The 22,872-nt window shown below is 40.2% G+C and overlaps 2 protein-coding genes, 1 long non-coding RNA gene and 1 pseudogene across 12 annotated transcripts in view; 1 reads left to right on the top strand and 3 right to left on the bottom strand.

Annotated features, from left to right (window-relative positions):
- The window catches only part of PRELID2 (PRELI domain containing 2), a 1,077,378-nt gene extending 1,055,152 nt beyond the window's left edge, over positions 1–22,226 (bottom strand). The window contains exon 1 of the mRNA XM_050794040.1: positions 22,223–22,226. The gene's annotated coding sequence lies outside the window, so the exon portion shown is untranslated. The remainder of the gene's footprint in view (positions 1–22,222) is intronic.
- PPP2R2B (protein phosphatase 2 regulatory subunit Bbeta) overlaps positions 1–22,872 on the bottom strand; it is a 487,138-nt gene that overhangs the window by 204,130 nt on the left and 260,136 nt on the right. The window lies entirely within an intron of this gene.
- LOC126956784 (keratin, type II cytoskeletal 8-like) overlaps positions 1–22,872 on the bottom strand; it is a 320,724-nt pseudogene that overhangs the window by 98,571 nt on the left and 199,281 nt on the right.
- LOC126956816 (uncharacterized) overlaps positions 1–22,872 on the top strand; it is a 272,284-nt gene that overhangs the window by 92,235 nt on the left and 157,177 nt on the right. The gene's annotated exons all lie outside the window — the stretch shown is intronic.

Genomic DNA, 22,872 nt, shown 5'->3' with positions numbered 1-22,872 from the left:
TACAACAAAGATGCTCAATGATCCATAGTCCATGATTTATACCAGCCTATGTATACTAATGGCTGATGTCTCCATGGTACTTCTCATTAGCATCAGAAGGGGGATTGGAGGGAAACAGATTATGGGAATAGCTCTCCCATTGCTCAACACGATAGTTCATTAGTGGGTGTGGAATCGATCCGAAAAAAAACCTAAGAAGATAATCATAAGCTGAAATTTGAATTATTATAACAATTAAGGAAGCCAATTCAATGATGAAAGGAAGAATATGGCTTTTTATAGCTCTAGCTCCGTGCATCTTGATAAACTGGAAATGAGAGGATATTCTGTAATTTCCAAATGGAAGATGAATTATAGTAAAATTTTGAATAATAATAAACATAATGTTACTGACTTGTACTGAGTACCTATCTATGGATCAAGCATTCTACTGGGTAATTTATATAAATTATCTCACTTCATCCTCACAACTGTGTATTATAAGGATGCCTGTGTACTGGTACCAGAATAGCATCAAGGTTAGGGGCATCCCAGGCTGCTGGCTATTTCTTTTCTTCCTCAAGACCCTTCTTCTTGGTGGGCACTCTCTAATGCCCTCTCTACCAAATGAATTTTCTCTGCTTTCTAATAGTCACTGCTGCCTCATTACTTCACAGCTCAGACTTGATCTCATAGTCTCATTTCATCTTAAGTTCTCAGAGCTAAATACCCTGATGGTATTTTCTTCTAGTCTCAACTCCCAAGAGAAGAAATCTGATAGACTCAGCTAATGCTTTTTTGGGGGGCTGGGGGGGACTAGTTCACATAAAAAGTCATAAGCCCATCTATCGATTGGCTACCTTTCTGTACTCCTGCCCTTCAGTCTAATTAACTGCTTGGATGTGGTAGGAATGACTCAGGGTTCAAGATAGGGGGCCTCTCTAAGGAAGTGAAATTAGGATCTCCAAGAGAGATCCACATTCTCATGTTCATTGCAACACCATTCCCAATAGCCAGATATGGAAGCAACCTAAATGTCTGTCAACAGATGAATGAAGAAAATATGGTATATGTGTACATACACACACACATATATATACACACATGTATATATATAAATACACGCATATATACATACATGTACATATAGACACACATGATATCCTAGTGTATACACACATATATATACATGTGTGTATATATACATGTATCCCATACGTGTGTACACACGTATGTATATATGTGTGTATTCACTGGGATATCATTCAGTCTTTAAAAGGAAGGAAATCCTGCCATTTGCAACAACATGGATGAACCTGGAGGACATTATGCAAAGTGAAATAAGTCAGATGCAGAATGACAAATATTGCATGATCCCACTTATATGTGGAATCTAAAATAGTTAAACATAAAAACAGAGTAGGATAGTGGTTACCAGGGGTTGAGGGGGTGGGGAATGAGAATATGTTGGTTAAGGGGTACAAAGCTTCAGTTAGACAAAATGAATAAGTTCTGAAGATCTGATGTACAGCAATGTGACTATAGTTACCGTTATTGTATTGTAGACTTGAAATTTGCTGAGAGGGCAGATATTAAGTGTTCTTGCCATATATACACAGAAAAAAAGGTAACTATGTGAGGTGACATATATGTTAATTTTACTGTGGCTAATATTTTATAACACATACATCAAATCAAGTTGTGTATTTTAAATATACACAATTTTAACTGTCAAATATACAATAAAACTAGAAAAAAAATAGGGCCTCTCTATAACCTTTTGAGTGGAGACTGGAGCACAGCAGATGCCCTTGAATGGGGAAATCACCATCAGTAAATCCAGTTCATGCTGAGGGTGATGGGAGGATACAGGCTGTGGGGTCAGGCCGTCTGCCTCTGCCTCTTATTGGCTGTAGGACCTTAGGCATTTATGTTAAAAGACTGAGCTTTATTCACTCACCCATAAAATGGGAATATTACAATTACCTACTTAATAAGGGTGCTATGAGAGTGAAAGGGATGTACAAGTGCTCAGCACAGTGCCTGGTGCAGAATCCACACTTAACACTGGCTATTATCATAATCCTATTAATACATTTTATTAATAACAAATTATAACTGCAATATAACAACTTCTCCAGAGCTAAGCCCAAATTCGAAGATGAACTAGTGCTCCAAGTGGCCCCACTTAACCATGCTGGAATGAAAGGGAGGAGCAGCTGCATGTGTCTGTCATTCAAATCAACGGGGTAATTCTGTTTTTATTGTGAACAGACAAAAGCTGTGTCCTCGGCTGGGTCCAAATGATGAGATTCTTTATGACTAAATGAGGTGGAGGTGATATTCTCAGACCTTCCTGAATGACCCTCACAAATACCCAGTGGTTCTTGGAGCTTAAGGAGTAACATCTGACTCTGAGGAAGTCACCACAAATTTCAAGCTCTAGTCCCAGTTTCACCCCCTCTTTTCTCACATCCAGAGTCTTATTTCCCAAATTTGCTTTCCCTGCTCTCTCTAGAATGCATCGGATCCTTCCATTGGAAATGTCTGGGTCAGTACCCAACATCTGGCATAGCTATCTCCAAATTTGTTGGATAATTAAATTCTATCCAAGAACTCAACAGGGGGGTGGCAAATGAATACCTGAGGGCACTGCCTGGCTTTGGAATTTTGAGTGCATATTATCACTATTTGTGTGTATTTGTGAACACAAAAGAATTAGTAAGTGCTCCTGAAACATCATCTCATTCCATCTGTTGTCAAAGTTCACATTAAGCACCAAATCCAAGGGAGCATAATGAGTTATGTGAAAATGAACTTGTGCTTGGAATTTCAATATCCCCAGGTGATGCAAATAGGCACATTTCAGCTTGTTCTGAAAAATCCCAAGCTCTGGGACCTGAACATATGGTCCAAGTTATTTAGCCAGATAAGACATGGGATTTCCTACAAGTAGGGTTTTGTCAGCAGGTTGGTAAACAGTTTTCCCTCAGCTTGGACACTCCAAATCATGGTGGGGGTGGGATAAGGATATAGCAAGGTCTTTCCACAAAGGACATGTTTATAAAAAAAGGAGATCAAGCCTTTAACTTGTGCCCCAAGGCTCAGAAGCCAGCACTAGTTAGTTATGCAAGTATTTTGAACCCACAGGACTTCTGGGGTATTGGAAGGAGTCCAACCTGGCTATTAGAACTAAGCTTCAGATAAATTTTACTCCCGTCCTCACTATCAACATTAATAAAATGTTCAAGGAGCTGGAACCAGAGCCATAAGGAATGTTCACGTCAGAGAAAGCAGGATACACAGGGAGAGGAGGAGTGAAATTCAGCTTATGAATTGTTCCCTTCATATGCTCCAAATGCTACTTCTCTCTCCAAAACATATTTATTCCATAGAGCACATGCCTAACGCCATCCACATCTAAATGCTTTACAACTACTATTATTTCGCTGAAATTAGAACACTTTTTAAGTATTAGGAGATCAAATCCCCAGGCAATTATAATGTAAAATTTCCCTGCATCGTGTATTTCTCAGTGCTGTCTGAAACCCGACATTAGAACTACGTAAGCCCTAGCAAATGCCTCATGTCGGGGAATGTTCTAAGACAGTGCTGGGGATTATCAGCCACATTTGTTAACTTTAGTACAATTTAGACACTTTTAAAGATAAAGGTCATTAATATTTTAACATATCATTAAATTTAAATTCAGAACTGAGAACTGTTATAAGTGAGAATCTAACCAGTTTTAATTAGGCATTTAATAAAATTTATTTATGTTAAGAGAAATACTTGGTATCGGGAGAAAAAACACAATAGAATGAATATTTGAAAATATTATATTCTAGCTAAGTCATGTGGCTTTAAGTCATCATTAGCAGACCTAGCAAATTAAATTTTCAAAGCCCTGTGACATGTGCAGCTCCTAAAAATGAAAGGAAACTTAAGCCAGTCACCTGGGGTAATGGTAAGGAATACGAGCCCAAGTTAGGCATCCCTGTGTTTAAGCCTGCCATTTACAAACTATGTGGTTTTTGGCAAATTATTTTGCCTCTCTAGGCCTTGGTTTTTCCATCTGCAAAGTAGGGGGAAATAACAGTGCCTGCTTCATGCAGTTATTGTGAGGAAATCAGGTGATAATTATATAATTAACCGGTCGGCGGCAGTGGCTCATGCCTGTAATCCCAGTATTTTGGGAGGCCGAGGCAGGCAGATCACAAGGTCAGGAGATCGAGACCATCCTGGCTAACATGGTGAAACCCCGTCTCTACTAGAAATAAAAAAAAAATTAGCCGGCCATGGTGGCTGACTCCTATAGTTCCAGCTACTTGGGAGGCTGAGGCAGGAGAATCACTTGAACCTGGGAGGCGGAGGTTGCAGTGAGCCGAGATTGCACCACTGCACTCCAGCCTGGGTGACAGAGTGAGACTCTGTCTCAAAAAAAAAAAATTATTATAATTATAGCTAACATTTATCGAGCCCTACTTCCTATGCACTGGGCATTGCTACAGGCATTTTAATATATATTATTTAATCCTCACAATAACCCAATGAAGTAGGCACTTTCATCTCTGTTTTTAAAGATGAGAGGAATCCAATGCTTAGAGAAGACCCATGACTTGCTCCAGGTATCACTACTAGCATCTGGCAGACCCGGGACTGGAACCCAAGGCCATCTGTGTACAAAGTTCATAGTTCTGTTGCCTGCCCTCTCCCCTCCATCCCCTCTACACCTGCTCTGATCCATTGCCTTTTAAATTGACTATATTATCAATAACAACATAAACACCTTGAGAGCCAGGGTTGTGACTTGCTACTCAACAAATATTTGCCAAATGAATTACTGACTCTTCTGATGTTGTTTAGAAAGACAAAATCAGAATCTGTTTAGAAGCAATGAGGAGTCCCTTAGAAAGCTTAAACGGAAGGTAGGATGGAGACTGTGGATTTTCTGATATTATTATATATTAGATATGAATGTCTTCAAACTGGAACAAAAACTGATAAACAGAATAATTGCAAAATATGTGCCAATGGCCTTGAAATCAAAAAGGAATAGGTCACCTGAGGAAAAGCATGTTTAATGCTTCACACTCCATGATGAGTCCTCGAGAAGAAACGAGGCTAGGCAGAAACAAGCCAGCCTAGGTGGGGCTTCACATCCAGAAGTGAAGAAAAGCATTCTAATCTTTGAGGGGAATATAACTTCTCAAACTCCAAGAGTTGCTTTTCCAAATAAAGCTGTTGGGTCCCAAGATGGCAGCATAAACAACAGCAATTCTCCTCCTCAAGCTGTGAGGTCAGATTTTATGTGCTGGGAAGAGATTAACTTTATTGCAAGGAGAAGGATTTAATTGCAGAGAGTGATTAGCCGAATGCTCAGATCAATAGAATGCAGGTCAAACTGTGCTCAGAAATATCCATGGCTCTTATTACATAGAAAGTTGAGGACCCAGAAACCATTTGGGGACCCTGAGCCATTTGCACATGAGGTCATCTGCAAACCTTTCCCTAGACTGCAGAAGCATTCTTTTCTTTACCCAGCAATGATGGCATGCTGACTCAAGGAACATTCGCCCCTCCCCCCAACTCTTGGAATTAGAGAAAGTCAATAAAACAGCTGGGATCCTTGAATGCTGTTTTCAAAAGTAGAGAAAGGATCCTGCCTGGTCTAGCTCTTTGTTGCCTAATTGCAACAAAAATCAATGGTTTTGAAAACTGAAAGCAGATAGATCATTCCTCATTTATCCAAGATATTTGAGCAGAAGATGGAGTGACATTGTCTAACATACTTTAATTTTCACTCCAGCCAAAGCCCTCTTTATTCAATGAGTTCTGTGTTTGCATTGTTCTTATGAAGAAATTCATAGATAGCAATGGAATATGGTAAAGCAGATGAGCCTGTAGTACAAATTGCACCTTAGGAAAAAAAATGGAGTGGTTTAAAAGTGGTATTTTACATAAGTGATACCTTACTGGCTAACCAGGCATCCCAACAAGTTGAGACTGTGCAGAGGGGATGTGGCTTAAGGGGAAGGCTGTGTTTGCCAACTGGGAGCTCTAAATATGTTGCTCCACTTGTGATCTACACCTGACAAGCAGAGGCCCCAAATTCCCTTAATCGTTGGCAGCTCAGTGAGTCTGACTTCCTAGTTCTTATCAGTGAGTCTGACTTCCTAGTTCTTATCATTTATTTCCTAGAATCCAAGTCATATGATGGAAAAGACCTAGAAAAGTGTCAAATCCCTACCTTGGCGACTAAAGCCGATAAAGAAGTAACATCAAGAAAAAGGCCAACTCTTTCGGAATTTTCTGGGAGGCTTGCAGGTAACATTTTACTCATCCTGAAAATACATTTGTGAGATTTGGTGGATGACAAAATGAACTGAGTGTGCCACTGAACAAATGGAGAAGCTAGAGAGACAGTGTGTGTGATGCGCACATACATACATGTGCACAAGCAGAAACACGCCTCTATCCAAGGTCACCTAGAGTCAGTGATGAGGCTACGACTTGGGCTAAGTTTCAATCTCTCCCACCAAGTTGTTTTAAGAAACTGTGCAGCTCAGCCCTACCAAGGAAACATTTTCTTTTCCCTGACAGTTTGATACTTCATTTCCACCTTTCCTACTAAGAGCTGTCATTAATTTTAGGCTCCCTAGAATAAAACATACCTCCAGGAAACAGATTGTGTATAACCTTTAAGGTATTGCTCAGCTTGTAAAATGGCTCTAGAATCTTTCTTGTAATATAGAAAAAAGAAAAAAAAGAGGTACCTGACTCTTTCTATTCCTTCATGTTTTTTGCTGTGTGGTCTCCTATGCAGATTGACCCCGAAGTCCTTATAAAGGCTTATGTTGTTGGCCATCATCATATCCAGCCTGGAGCTTTCCCAACATTAAAAATGAAGCAACAGAGGTGCTGTGATATAATGGAAGGTACTCTGGGAGAAGAGTCAGCATATTTGAATTTTTGCTCCAGTTTAACTAGCAGTCACCAACCAGGATAGTATGAACAAGTGGAGTAATCTCTGCCTTTTGTTATCCTTGGCTGACAAATGGAAAAAGGACATGACAGAATGTCGTTTTGCCAACTGCTGAGTGTCACGTGATGCAAGAGACTGCCGCCACCTGGGGAAGTACAAAAGTGCCCCTGACAGGGGAGCAGGCAATAGGGGACCTTAGTTTTAGCTTTGGCTCTACTTCTCATTGTCCCATTCATTACCTTAGGTCTACCCCTGTGGGTCTCCATTTCCCCATCTGAAAAAGAGGGTATTGGTCTTATGACCTAGGTGCTCTGCAACCTTGTTACTCTAAGTATGGACCCTAGACTAGGAGCATGTGGGAGACCTGGGGGCCTGGCAGAAATGCAGAATCTTGACGTCCACCCAGACCAACTGAAGCAGAACCTGCATTTTTTCAAGCTTCTCAGGTGATTTGTTTGTACATGAAAGCTTCAGAATCACTGGTCTTCAAGATCTCTTCCAGATTTTTCATTCTATAATTATACTGTAAGTGTTCCAGTGTAGTGCACTGTCACAGAACATCTATTTCATGAGACAGTGGCATAACTTGCTATTCATGGCTAAGGAGGCATGGTAGTATTTTTTTGCTTATAGGTGCACTTCAGCATAGTCACATGAGACCAGTCAGTTCTTGCAGAGGAAAAGTTTGTCTTCGTTCTTCCATATCTTTTCCTCTCTGATCACAAAGCTCACCAACACTGATATCCAGACGTGGGTTTTGATATACAAGATGATCATATTTCATATTAAAAGATAATGTCAAAGTTGCTAAGATAATAACTTATGCCAGACACAGTATTAAGTACTTTCATACAGACCTCATTTCATACTTAAAACAGCCCTTGGAGTAGGTTCTATTGTTATCTTCATTTCACAGATGAGAAATGTGGATCTTGGAGATGTAATTTGCCCAAATTCCAAGCTGGAACGTGACAGAGCTGGGATTTGAATATAGATCTGACTCACACCAGAGTACGTGCTTAACTACCAGGGATATGCCCTCTCCAACTTCTTGGTTAAATCTCCTGGGGTACTTTCTTTTCCTTTCCTTTTCTCTTTCTTTTCTCTTCTCTTTTCTTCTCTCTTCTATTCTCTTCTCTTTTTTCTTTTCTTTTCTTTTTTCTTTTTTTGAGATGGAGTTTTGCTCTTGTCGCCCAGGCTGGAGTGCAATGGCACAATCTCAGCTCACTACAAACTCCGCCTCCGGGGTTCAAGCAATTCTCCCACCTTAGCCTCCCAAGTAGCTGAGATTACAGGTGCCCACCACCACACCCAGCTAATTTTTTGTATTTTTAGTAGATATGGGGTTTCACCATGTTGCCCCGGCTGGTCTTGAACTCCTGACCTCAGGTGATCCGCCTGCCTTGGCCTCCCAAAGTGCTGGGATTGCAGGTGTGAGCTACTGCACCCAGCTATCTTCTCTTAAATATTCTCACTCCACCTTTGTGTCCTCACATCATTCTTGCTATTGCAAACCCAGTCATACAATATTTTAGGTTGGTGCTATCCAATAGGTTAATCAGTAGCCACATATAGTGATTCAAATTTAAATTAAAAACTCAGTTTCTTATATGCACTAGATGACATTTCAAGGGCTCAACAGTCATATGTGCCTAGTGGCTACCATGTTGAATAGCACAGATATAGAACATTTCCATCATCAGAGCAAGTTCTATTGCCTAGTGTTGTTTTAGAGAATCCAGTTGCTGAAAACTATCACTCTATCACTGGCCTTGTTCTGTCTCACGGCTTCTCAGTATTGAAAGCTCTACTGTTAAATGCACACACTTAGAAAAGATACCTCAGAGCCCCATTCACTAAGACGTAAGAGGCTGTCTGGAGAGGAAGAACTGACCAATCCTGAATAGCCAACAAACTGGGAGTCCTAAAGCTTGACCCTGACTTCAAGTTCAAAGACAGCATCCCAGAAGCTGGGGCTCTGGCGTGTGTTGCCAGCCTTGCCAGCCTTGGCTCTTATGATTCACTGTGACAACTCTTCATTTCTGTCAGGGGAAAGAAAGTCCAACTGGGCAAGTTTTATTTCCTCTCTGAAATAAAACAGAATTGACTTGCCAAGGTATGTGCAGGGACATCCACTGTGGGACCTTAAATTACCTGGTAACACTTCTAGTCAATCCCACTTTCATGTTGGAGTTTGCAATCAACATTTATCTCTATAAGACAGACCATCTGCAGGTTTCTAATACCATTTTTATTATTATCTTGTAAATGTAAAATCCTCGAGGCAGAAATGCCAGCTGCTAACACTGGTGTGTGTGTGTGTGTGTGTGTGTGTGTGTGTGTGTGTGAGCACCCACTTCTCCAGTGATGAATGTCCTTGGGTCCTCGAGTTTCCAACAGCAACAAAAAGACATACCAAGGACTTGCCTAGAAATGGTGTATTGTATGGATCCAATGTCAGGGGCTTTGGGGGTAGCTTTCTGTAGTAGATCCACTGACACAGAATGACCTTCCCTTTCTCCGCCAGGGTAAAGCCTTCTATGTGGCTGTCAGCCTTTCTGCTTTGGAAATTAAGGCAAATAATGGAGACAGAAATTCTTGCCAAATGCTCACAAGCAGACACTTCACAGCCGTCTCTCTGACAGGTATTAATAAACAATAGTTATCATTTATTGAAGACCCAACTTTAATTTCTCTGCTAATTTAGAAATTCATCAAGCCTCTACTAGAATAGTTCTGGGTCTCAAAGAGCAGCCAAACCAGTGAGGAAGGTAAGTATTTAATCTAGTAGGCACCCAATTAAATGTATATTAATTGTAATAATGGCTGGGAATGAAAAAAATAAGGTGCTATGGTAGCAATGAACAAAGGAGGCCTTATTTAGAAGCAGTGGTCAGAGAAGACCCTCTCTGAGGAAATGACCTATCAGTTAAAACTGGAAGGATGGAGCAGCTAGCCTGCAGTCAGAGCTTGGTAAGCAAGGAGTGGGCCACGAGGCTGTGGGCACACAGAGACCAGATCTTGCAAGGTGAGCCTTGGTAAGGAGTTTGCTACTAAGAACAATGGGAAATGATTGAAGGGTTTGAGGCAGCAGGCTGACAAGTGCTTCATGTTTTTAGAAGATCACTCTAGCTAAAGTGTGAAGAACGGATTGGAGGTTACATGGAGCAGAGAGTGGAAGCAGGGAGACGGGGTAGGGGCTCTGTAGTGCAGGTGGGAAATAGCAGTGACTTAGACTCACATCATAGTACTGTGGATAGAGATAAGTGAAGAAATCTGTGAGATGTTTTGGGGGAGTACAAAAAGGACTTGCTAGCCAATCTGTTGTGTGGGGGTAGAGTAAGGAAAAATCAGGAATCAAGGATGACTCTCAAGTTTCAGGCTTGAGAAACTGGTGGGTAGTGGTACTGTGTGCCAGAACTGGTTTTGCATTCATAATTTGCAAGCCTGATAATTAGCCTTGTTAAAGTCAGGTATTGTTACTAACATCTCCCTTTACAGATGGTGTATTAGTTCGTTTTCATACTGCCGATAAAGATATACCTGAGATTGGGCAATTTACAAAACAAAGAGGTTTAATGGACTCACAGTTCCACGTGACTGGGGATGCCTTACAATCACGGTGGAACGTGAAAGGCACAACTCATATGGTAGGGGCAAGAGAAGACAATGAGAGCCAAGTGAAAGCGGTTTCCCATTATAAAACCATCAGATTGTGTGAGATTTACTCACTAGCATGAGAACAATATGGGGAAAACCATCCTCATGATTCAGTTATATCCCGCTGGGACCCTCTCACAACTGGAGGGAATTATGGGAGCTATAATTCAAGATGAGATTTGGGTGGGGACACAGCCAAACATCAGATGGGGAAACTCAGAGCAAGTAATTCGCCCAAAGTCACACAGCTGGTGAATCATCCAGCCAGGATTTGAACGCTTGTCTATGAGCAAAGTTCGTGTATGCTCTTTCCTTCACCTTCACTACCTCATGACTGTTTTCTCATTCACTGACTTCCAGTCTCTATGGCTCTTATCTTTTTTTTTTGTTTTGAGATGGAGTCTCGCCCTGTCGCCCAGGCTGGAGTGCAGTGGTGCAATCTCAGTGCAAGCTCCACCTCCCAGGTTCAAGCAATTCTCCTGCCTCAGCCTCCCAAGTAGCTGGGATTACAGGCATGCGCCACCATGCCTAATTTTTGTATTTTTAGCAGAGACGAGGTTTCACCATGTTGGCCAGGATTGTCTTAATCTCTTGACCTGGTGATCCGTCTACCTTGGCTTCCCAAAGTGCTGGGATTACAGGCATGAGCCATGGCACCTGGCCATATTGCTCCTATCTTTATTAGTCTATCTGTGTGTGTGTGTGTATATATATCTACATATATATACTATGAATGAAGCTATATATATAATGTGTGTGTATATATGTATATATGCTATATGTAGAGTATGAAGCAGCACCTAGAGCATAGGAAGCACCTAATAAACCTTAGCCTTTTAATATACACACATATGTGTATGTGTATATATATCTACATATATATATACACTATGAATGAAGCTATATATAGTGTGTGTGTATATATGCTATATGTAGAGTATGAAGCAGTGCCTAGCGCATAGGAAGCACCTAATAAATCTTAGTCTTTTAATAATCATTTAAAAAACACTCTCTTGACACACAAACACACGCACCTTACATACCAATTCAACTTCTACACCAACAATTTTGGAGTTACATTATTTGGACGCATGTTTTTGAAAATGTCACTAAGAATGAATATTACCTTATGCCCAACCTGAGGAGCAGCTTCTTCAAGCACAGTTTCCTATAAACTTTGTACCAAATAGTATGCCCCTCCAAAACCAACAGGCTCTTATTTGTAGAAGTCAAGTGAAAGCAACGCTTAGAGGTATGAATCGCTTGGTTCCATGGAGACAAATCCAAGTGGGCACTGGCAGCTGCCCGAGTCCTCAGTGAGCTGAAGCAGGCCACATGGGAAGATAATTTTAAAAATTTCTTAGCATCAATAAAACACCTCCTTTTTAAGAGCTCCATCTCCTAATTCAAAGTTGAAACCTTCTATTTTCCACTGCTCTGCTCCGCTGCTATTTCAGTTATTAGAACACCTGCCGTCTGAACGAGTTTGCCTCCCAAATAGCTGAATAATCAAAAGATGAGGAGACTTGCTTAAGCAGCAGGAAGGAAAACTGGTGAAAGAAAGAAAGGGTTGACGGGCAGCAAGAGGAGGAGAATCCAGGAACACATGGGACAGAAATGGAGAGAGCAAGCAGGAGGAGTCCTGGCAAGGTGGCAACAGTTTAGACCAGGACAGGAAGTGGTAAGAACAGAGAGGAGACAACACCACACTCAGGAGAAGGCAGAAAAAAAGGGAAGTAAAATTGCTAAACCCTCTCACTTGAAGAATATCTATAAGGCAGTTATCATTATTGTGGCAGTTAAAGCCATGACTTGGGACACATAGAACAGGGACTGAAACTGTGCATACAAAATATGCACTCAGTAAATGCTTTATAATAGATTATGAACATCAGAATGGGAGTAAAACACTCCCTCCCTCAATAAATACTGAAGGAAAAAAAATGCTAAAAACAAACAAACAAACAAAAGCCCTCCATATCCTACGGTCTTTTTTTTTCTCTTTTTGGGGGAGACAATGTTAGTTTTCTAATTTGTCAACTTCTTCAAATGCTGCTGTCTTCCCTAGTAGCTCTTCTACATGAAATCCAAAGATGACAAGTCCTTATGTTACAGTAGGTAACTAGTCAAAAATGAACAGAGTAGGAGAGGGCTCCCCTGCAACACACACCAGGAATGTCAGGAGACCATCAGGTGATGGTCAGGCAGTTGTTAACTCTCTAAAATAATAATTGGTTACAGTCAGTGCCAGGGAAAGGCACCCAATAGATGGGAAAGTCTCCCAATAGACAGAAACATCTGAAACTGGTGATCAGCAGCTTCCTGATAAGATCTCAGGAGTTGCGTGAGTGAGCTCAAGCATGCGCACTAAGGCAAAATGGCAGATGACCTCCCTCTAGGAACACTGGACTGGTAAGGGGAAAACCATCTCAAGTGAGCATGTACCCAACTTTAGTAAACACACTGTGCATGTGGTCCCCCCCAAGTGCTGGCAGGCCACTGCTCATGCAGACAGCCCACCCCAAGGGAAGAATCAGGAAAGAAGTAACGCAAGACCCCAGAGGTATGACAACACGGAAAACCCCAAGTCAAAAGCCAAACTGCGCACTTGATCTCTCAAGTTGTCTGCTTGGCCCTCTTCCAAGTGCACTTTACTTCCTTTCATCCCTGCCTTGGTCTCTCCTTCTGTCTTATGCCCCTCAGTTGAATTCTTTCTTCTGAGGAGGCAAGAATTGAGGTTGCTGCAGACCTGTACAGATTTGCCTCTGGTAACATACTTTGGTGCCACATGACTCAGATGCATTCCACTGCTAACACTTACAGTAGAAGGAGACACAGAAGCCATCTATCCTACTTCTGCAGAGCTGGAATCTCCTCCATAGAACCCCTGATGGATATGCATGTTGGCGCTGCCTACACTAGTCTGCTGGGGGAAACCCAGTGCTTCCAGCAAGGTCCATTCTCTTCCTTGTGAACTGGATTATGAAAGTTCCTCCTCTTAACGAGCCAAAACACTCTCTGCTGTTAACATCATCACTGGTCTTAAGACCTTTTGGAGTTAATTACAGAAGCTGTATTTCCTCTTCCAATGTATGTTCATTCAACACTCCTGCACACACTTTCACTGTATGCTTATTGAGAGCAGAGAGGCCATCTGTTAGGTTAATTTTTATCTTAGCAGGCTGCACAATACTTGACACACAGTAGGTGCTCACTAAGCATCTGAATGAATAAATGATTCACATAATCAAAGGATTTAGAGTACCTACTAGGGGTGGTAAACTAAATGCCTTCAGGAGTGAACGCAAGTGAAATACATAGGAGGAGCAGCGTGGCTTGTAGCTAATTGAGGAGTGAATGTTCTGCCTAAAGGCATTTGAATTCGAATTGTTTAGAAGAGTTGATTAGCTGGACAAATCCTTTTACTGTTGGGTTGCAGCCTGCAGGCTCCTGGTTTGTGACTCCATTTTAACCTACCCCCACCTTTCTACACACACACTTTAGGAATCTGAATAGTCTCAATTATATTCTTTACAAATGCTAACTCATGCTTAGAACATCCCTAAGGATAGGGATAGCAAGATCATCAAAACTCTTCATTATTTAAAAATCCATTACTTTGAGCTGAAAGCTGCTTTTTTGAAAATTTTCCCAATTGCTCCTAGTGGTGCCCTTTGAGGGTGGCAAAATAAATTGACTTCTTTTCTGTTTGATTTCCCTGCAAATATTTGAAGATATTCACCACTCCTCCAACCTCACTAAATCTGCTCCAGATAAAAGTTCTTTCAGCTATTCCTAATACCAAGATTATGAAACCTCCACCATCCTGACCACTCCACTATATCAATATTCCCCTCCAAAGTGTAGTGGCACACACATACAGTATTATTAATAATAGTGGGCTCATGCCTGTAATTCTAGCACTTTTGGAGGCTGAGGCAGGAGGATCACTTGAGACCAGGAGTTTGAGACCAGCCGGGGCAACAAAGCGAGACTCCAGCTCTACAAAAAAATTTAAAAATTGGCTGGACATGGCAGCACAAGTCTGTAATTTTAGCTACCAGGGAGGCTGAGGTGGGAGGATGACTTGAGCCCAGGAGGCTGAGGCGGCAATGAGCCACAGTTGCACTACTGCACTCCACTCTGAACAACGGAGTGAGACTATCTCCAAAAACAACAATACTGCAACATTTTGGAAAAGATCTAAACATATGACAATAAAAATTTAGTAAATTTTGGTCATCTTCTATAATAGAGTTTATGCACCTATTAAAAATTATGCTAAAGAGCATAGAAAAATGTCCATATCAGAATATTAAAAAAAGATATCACATTACAAAATGATGCATTCAACATGATTTCAATTTTATTTAAAACTAATTTGAGTAGAAAACTCAGAATGAAGACTGCATGGTCCAAAAATTACTTCTATAATCAAATAAAAACACAGGTTATTTTATTAAATATGATTTCAGAAATTAAAAATTTAAGATTGTAGCTCCTTTAACACTGAAGAGTCTTATGTCAGTTTTTAAAATCAGAGACCCATATGGGGGAGCTGATTCCAAAATCCATGTTCTAATTCCTTATCCCTTCTCCCCGAGATTTGAATACAGTCAGTTTGGGTGGGGCCTGAGCATATTTTTAAAAAGCCTGTCAGGTGATTTTGATGAATACCAGTGGTTAAGAATTAAACTAGACAGATTTCTATCAATGCTGCCAAACAACGTACACCTCTTCTTGGCAGCTGCACGACTTTTTGACTTCCTCTTGGAGTTAACCAAGACCCTGGAGGCTTGTTGTGATGAGCATTGCTCTCAAGGGCTACTCCCCTCCCTGTATGCATGCAGGTGGCTTTGTAAGACCTCAGGAAAGATACTGGCATTGATCCCCACACAATCCATGTTATTACATTTGGCCCATCACCTACAGTGTCAAGATCTTTCTTTTCTGCCTTCTCCTTCCAGCTGTGAGTCATCCTAAAATTCAGCCAGAATGACATTTCAGGTACTTATGCAAATCTCCTCTTTCCCAAGGTAAACATTCCCAATGTCATTAACCAGAAAGCCTAAGACATTTTTCTCTTCCCCACAGATTTGGACATCTGGCCTAGGTGCTCACCACTTACGACAGAGATGCTACCTCCATCCCACCACCACCATTTTAAGAAACTTTGATGATAAATTTATGTATATGCAAATAAAAATTGCATATATTTATAGTGTACAGTGTGATTTTTTAATATATATGTGCACTGTGAAATGGTAAATCAAGCAAATTGGTATTTCCATCATCTCACATGATTTTTTTTTTTTTTTTTTATTGTGAGCCTTTTCCCTTTTAATGTAGATCCTGGAACAGGATTTGAAAAGGCTTCTTTTGTTGCATAAAAGTCTCTAGTGTTTTTAATGACTAAAGTAACATAGGCTTGTTGTAAAATATTTTTCAAAAATGTATGGAAACATGTAAAATGAAAGTCTCCCCCATTTCCAAGCTCATTTTCCCAAGGCAATCACTATTCACAACTTAGTGGTATGCTCTACTTTACATCTCTCATCTAGGCTCAGTTTCATTTCTTTGACCAACAGTCAAATGTTTCTGCCACCCATTTCATAACAATAATTTTTTGATGCCAATTTAAAATTATCAAATCAGTTCATGACTCTGGCTCCCATAAAACACCATCCTCCCATTTGCTCACACTGCTCCACCCCGCTTCCTTTTCTCCAAAGTCATGGATCCCTTTCCACCTCGTGGCCTTACCTATGCTGTTTTGTCTGCCTGGCAGGGCTGCCCTATGCCCAAACCTTACCTTTAAGATCACTTCTTCAGGGCAGCCTTCCCTGATCTTGTCAGATTAGATCAGGTTATCCCAGCACGGCCTATGATGGCTCCATCACAGAGGAGCCATCCTACTTGGAGTTTATATGCTCCTTTTGTGACTATTTGATCAAAGTATTTGATCTTCACCACTAAATTTTAAACTCCACGAGGGCATGGAAAGCTGTTTTGATAGATGCTGTGTCTGTAGCTCTTAGTACTGTGTCTGGCACATCAGACAGCCAAATGATATTTGTTGAATAATTAATGAAATAAACTACAGAGACATTCATCTATGCTAAAAAAAAAAAAAAAAATCAGTGAAAAAAAAAATCACAAGGATTTTTATAATGCCTCCAACTCAATCTCTGCTCCCTCTACTTGGTGGTTGATGGGCATTTTCTCCTCACTCTCATTCCATATAATGAGATGTCCCCATCCCTGCCCCAAGATTTATAAGTCACTGAGCTCTTCTTGAAAACATCTTGAAGGAACATCACCAATATTCACCCCATTGTTCCAAGGGAACTCACATATTTTGAGCACTTTACCATGTGCAGGTTCTATTCCCCTGCATCTTAGTTATGTAATTTTCTCAGTGACCCATGAAATAGTTTCATTATTTCCATTTTACAGATAAGAAAACTGAGACTCAGAGAGACTAAGTAACTTGGCTAAGATAATAGAGCAAGTAACGGTAGGGATTTGACATTAACAGGTTAATAGAAAGGATGCTGGCCTGGACATGAGGAGATGTGAGTTTTAGTCCATCTTCTTCCATGAATTCCTTGGGTGACCTTGAGCCAATACTTTAATCTCCAAGTTTTGACTCCCCGATATAAAGATAGTGTCTGAAGAATTGGCGCAAGGCCTGCAAAAGTTTCTGACCAAGGATAAAGTACAGCATGCTGTAAAGGAGATCATCCTGCCTCTTTCCCCTACCCTCAAGAACCAACAGATGGCCTTCTCTGCATTTGAAAATCGAACACTCCTACCAAGGTCAGTTATGCCTACAAATCAGTGCAGGCTTTCTTCTCCAGCACAAAATCTCCAGCTGAAAATCAGCTCTAATTCTTTCTCTTGCTCAGGCCTTGCTCTGAATAATATATTTTGAAAATGAACTATTTTGGGGCCAAGAATCTGTAAATCTGAGCTGATTCATCACTTTCACCACCAGGCTGCTGCTCTCCTGCATCTTCTGTGTTGTGAGATAAAGATGTTTTTCTTCATTAACAGTTTATCAGGGGGCTATGTGGAGAGTTCTCCTTTTGTCATGATAAGATTCTCTAATACTACAAACCCTAAGGATGAGCACATTCTCAAGAAATCAATCTGGAGTAAATAGAACACTGGGGTGGCATGGGGGTATGCAGAGAGAGACACAATCACAGGACAGAATCACTGAAATGGAATACAACATGGCACCTCTCTTTGAATGTGGAGATTGCAAAGTGTCAACTCTTGACCTTCCTAACAAAAAAGACAGGGAGGTGAAAAAGGTAATTCCAGAAAATGTGCTATTTAAAAACTAGCTCCAGCTAGCTTTGGAATACTTATTGTTTCCTCCATAAGATTTAGCTTTCTAACTATGTTTTTTTTGTATGAATGTATATTAAAATGAATTTGATTTTTTAAAAGAAATTACAGAGATACCCTTAAAAACATACTAGGCAGGTTTGTCAAAAATTAAAAATAGAACTACCACATGGTCCAGCAATGCCACCACTGGGTGTATATCCCAAGGAAAAGAAATCAGTACGTCAAAGAGACATCTGCACTCCCATGTTTACTGCAGCTCTGTTCACAATAGGCAAGGTAAGAACTGACCTAAGGGTTTATCAACAGATAAATGGAGAAAGAAAATGTGGTATGTACGTATAATACAATGGAATACTATTCAGCCATAAAAAATGAAATTCTGTCATTTGCAGCAACATGGATGAGCCCAGAAAACATTATGGTAAGCCAAAGCCAGGTACGGAAAGACAAATAGGCACATAATCTCACTCATATGTGGAATCTAAAAATGTTGATCTCAGAGAAGTAGACAGTAGAATTGTGGTTACCAGAAATAGGGGATTGGGAGAGGTTGGTCAATGGGTACAAAGCTACAGTTAGATGGGAGGAATAAGTTCTGGTGTTCTGTTGCATAGAAGGGTGACTATAGTTAACAATAATATATTGTAATTTCAAAACATCTAGAAGCGGGAATTTTGAGTGTTCTTACCACAAAGAAATGATAAATGTCTGAGGTGATAAATATGTTAATTACTCTAATTTGATTATTATACATTGTATACATGTATCGAAACATCACATTGTACCCATATAGGTACAATAATTATGTGTCAATTAAACATTAAAAAATTTTAAACACAAAACAAAACAAAAACCATGCTAGGTAGAATGGAGCAGCCAGTTAAAGAATAAAAGCAATTGGCATGGATTCTCATTTGTGGATAATTGAGAATTGGCCAGTAGTTTCCTAGGGGCAGAAAACACTCCTTCAGAAAACCTCCTGTGTTCAGTGGAATTTTAAAATGCAATATAAATGAACAATGTAATCACAAAAGCACACCACTGCAATATTATATATAAAAAACGCTATGTTGTTTGGGGATGTTTTCTTCCCATTACTCTTCCTCTAGGCTATACCTCTACTGAGCTCTAGACCATATTTCCAAATCCACCTGCAACACTGACATCTCCATGTGGACGTCAGGCTGCTCAAACTTACTGAGTCCTAAATTGACCTTCGCCTCCTCCTCTCTCCAAATCTTCCTCTGCTGCTACTTTCTTCATTTAAGTTCCTAGGACTCCATCCATCAGATTGCCAACCTAGAGACCCAGGATTCATTCTGAACACCTCTCAGCTGCACCATTGACCTAGATAGAAGCCCTACTAATTCTATCTCAAAATATCCCTCTCATAAATCTCCTTTTCCACTCCATGCCCTCTGTACTGCGCTAGTCCTGTTCCACACCATCTCACCAAGATTAGTGCATTGCCTTCTAATAGGCCTCCCTCCTTCCATCATTCCACCTCCTTGACAGTGGCACATTCAACCACACCCTGGCTTCTCACCAGGTCACTCACCACACATCACACACAACACAACCTTCTCACATACTAAAAAAATATCCACAGAGAAACACACACAAATATACAATCTCCAACACCAAAACATATATATATATATATCCCCACAGACAACATGTGCTTACACACATGTACATGTACTATAGCACAAATCCTCAAATACATCAACTTACCTGCCATCCCTCAATTCCATACTCTTCTCTCCCATTTCTAGATGTCTGTTTAGGCTATTTTTATCTTCTGAGACGTCCTTTCTTCACTGTCATACCACCTATTAATGTCCCCTTTAAGCTATGATTTACCCTTGTAGATCAAGCTCAAAGCATAAGCCCACCCTCCCATGAAACCAGCGAAGCATGGCTCTCCCTTCTCTGGCTGTCACAGCACTTTGTGAATGTATATCACAATGTACTAAGAAGGTTTGCTACCCCTGCCTCTAGGCTTAGCCCTGGAGTCCTAAAAAGCAGCAGAACTTAACAGCACAGGCTTTGGGGGCAAACAGAGTCAGGGTGAAACCTCAGTCATCTCTTACTAGCTTGGGAAAGTAAACTCCCTAAGCCCCCGTTTTCTCACTTCAAAAAAAGATAATATCACTTATTTAATATAGTTGAAATCAGAAATAAGTGAAAAAATTCTAACACCCAGTTAAGACTCAATAAAATGGCAACTATTATTAAAACTATTTAGACCTTATGTGCCTAGTACTCTGCCAAAAAAAAAAAAAAAAAGCTTAATTACATGAATGGATTTAGCTTTCAGCTGGTTCAGTGTCATAAAAAGCATATTCAAGTATGATGCCACATTGTAAATTCCCATTTATGTAAAGTAAGCAAAGGAGCCACTTATATTCATATTCACATTTTACCAATGGCAAAATACACATTGAGAACATAAGTAACTGTGCTGAATCCACACTGAATCCATAGCCCAAGTAAGACTAGAACTCAGCCTTTGAGTGTTATTTCCATGTAAAACATTGTCTCACATTTCAAAAATGAGTCCATCTAAAAATGATATAGCTATCCAATCATTTGTACTATGCTGTGTACTTTTCCTAAATATGCTTATTTTACAAGAAAAGAAAGTTGGTAAAATAACAAATTGGTAAGATGCCAGAACAAGGACTGGCTCCCCAATTTAGAGCAGAGCCTTGCAAATGAGGATGAACATTTGAAAGAGCGATCTTCTGGAAAGTATAACTCAGATTATATAATTCTCTTGTTTCTAAGCCCTCCAGTGATTTCTCCTTGCTCTCCAAATAAAATCAGCCGTGTTTTCATGGCCTCCAAGCCTCCATATGGTCTGGATCCTGCCTAATTCTCATATCACTGTGTCTCTTTCAGTCATTATACTCAGGTTGCACTGGTCTTCTGTTTCTCATGTTCTCCACATTCATTACTGCCTCAGGACCTTTGCATTTACTATTTTCTCTCCAGGAAGTACTCATTCCCTAAATTTTCTTCATTTTTGGTATTTTTTTGTTATTTAGGTTGTCCCGTCAAGAATACTTCTCCATCTATTTGTTTACCACCCACTCTATGTATTTAACTTGTCCTAATCGCTCCATACCATTTATCAACATATAAAATTCTCATTTGCTTTGTGGGTTCTTCCTCCCATAGCATATTACTAGAAAAGAGAGAAATCTTGATCTTGCTCACTTCTCTATGACCAATACATGAAACAGTGATACATAGTAGATATTCAGTAAACATTTGCTAAATGAAGAAATAAGCTTCTCTTATCACCACTAAAGCACCAAGATGAGTCTTTCCATGCCTTTGTCATCTAGATTTATATAACCTCCTTAAAACTAAAAGCAATGCAGTTCCCAAATTTAGAACTTGTAGGAAGAAGTGAGCAAATTGTAAACATCATTCTTACATCCTTGAGAACAAAAGACTTTTGTTTTTATTCATATTTAAGGAAAGCTGAGTTTTTTGGCAAAAAGGACTGTCTGGAGACACTCCCTCCATGTGAACCAAGAGGTTACACATGCTTCTTCTCCAATTTAGAGTTCAGCCCCCTGTTCTGGTTTCAATCTGGAGATTTTATCTGACAGCCTGCATATCACCGCCTATGGTGGACTTGCTCTGTGGCCACAGTTTACTTAGACGGCACACCGCATAATGAGCAGAATGTGCACTGAGAGGGGAAGAACAGATTTTCCAAGTAGTCTAATTTCGAGAATTAACTTCAAAATTATCTGGTAACCTCATTCCTAATGTCATAGTACCTCGTCCACTTTAAAGTTTAAAATCTTGGAAATGGATTCAATCATCCATGACAAACATATGTTGTTCTTTTCAAGCAAAAGTATGAAATAGTTCTTCTAACTTTCTGAATTTTCCTTCTAATAACTTAAAAAAATAACAGCCCCCAGTAGCCCACCTGTGTGTTAACAGTGATTTTTACAAAACCTAGCAAAACAGAAGTTCCTTTTTGCCTCATTTCAAGTTAATTTGAAAAAGAAAAGTTGGCTCAACCAAACCTATGCTGTAATGGTCCTTGCTTACAAGTCAGCAAGTATCATCTGAACGCTTAGGGGTAGCACTGCATTTCCCTCCTGGATCCCTGGTGGTAGACGTGCATGCAAAGTGAATGCAGGTACAAACTCAAGTGCTCTCCCAACAAGTTTCCACTGTCCTCTTCATTTATAAGCAGCGAAGCCACAAATTCCCCTCTATCAGATGCCACAGGAAGCTACACAAAGTAGGATTTGAAATGTATATATGTAATTCTGTCAAATCTGATAGCAGCATAATTTACTGAAAAGCAGAAAGCTTATTGAACATGAGGCTATTTCTATTCCAAAAGCCTAGAACATAGAGTCAGTCTTATCCTCCCAACCCAGCCTTAAAAATCAGATGGAGATTCATGACATGGAAAGAATCATGGGGAAGATGTTCACATTCATAGTGAGGTTGCCTCAATTTGTGTTCCTCATGACCATCTCTAGTTTTCAGGCCAATAAGGGCAGATACTGCTGGTATAGCAGCCATGTTATATGATTTTCAATTAATTTGTGAGTTAGTTCTTTGACTCTCTAGGGCACCCTCAATAGCTACAGAATTAGCATCTATGGCTTTTCATTTGGTTCTTATCATCACAGAAGAGGGTTGGCCATACACAGAATAGTTGAGTTTTGGGGGAAAGCGTTGGGTAAGAGGAAGGGAGTGTGCACTAAGAAAAAGTAGACTCATGACACACAACTGTGGTAGAGTGGTAATTTTTGAAATGGGCTTTAACAGAGATAGAAAGAAAACTGTATGAAAACACTTCACAATAATTAATTGAGCCTCTCCTAGTCCTAAATTAAGAAAAATGT

This window comes from Macaca thibetana, chromosome 6 (genome assembly GCF_024542745.1).
Source record: "Macaca thibetana thibetana isolate TM-01 chromosome 6, ASM2454274v1, whole genome shotgun sequence".
NCBI classification, from domain to species: Eukaryota; Metazoa; Chordata; class Mammalia; order Primates; family Cercopithecidae; genus Macaca; species Macaca thibetana.
This window is presented reverse-complemented; position numbering and strand designations above follow the sequence as displayed.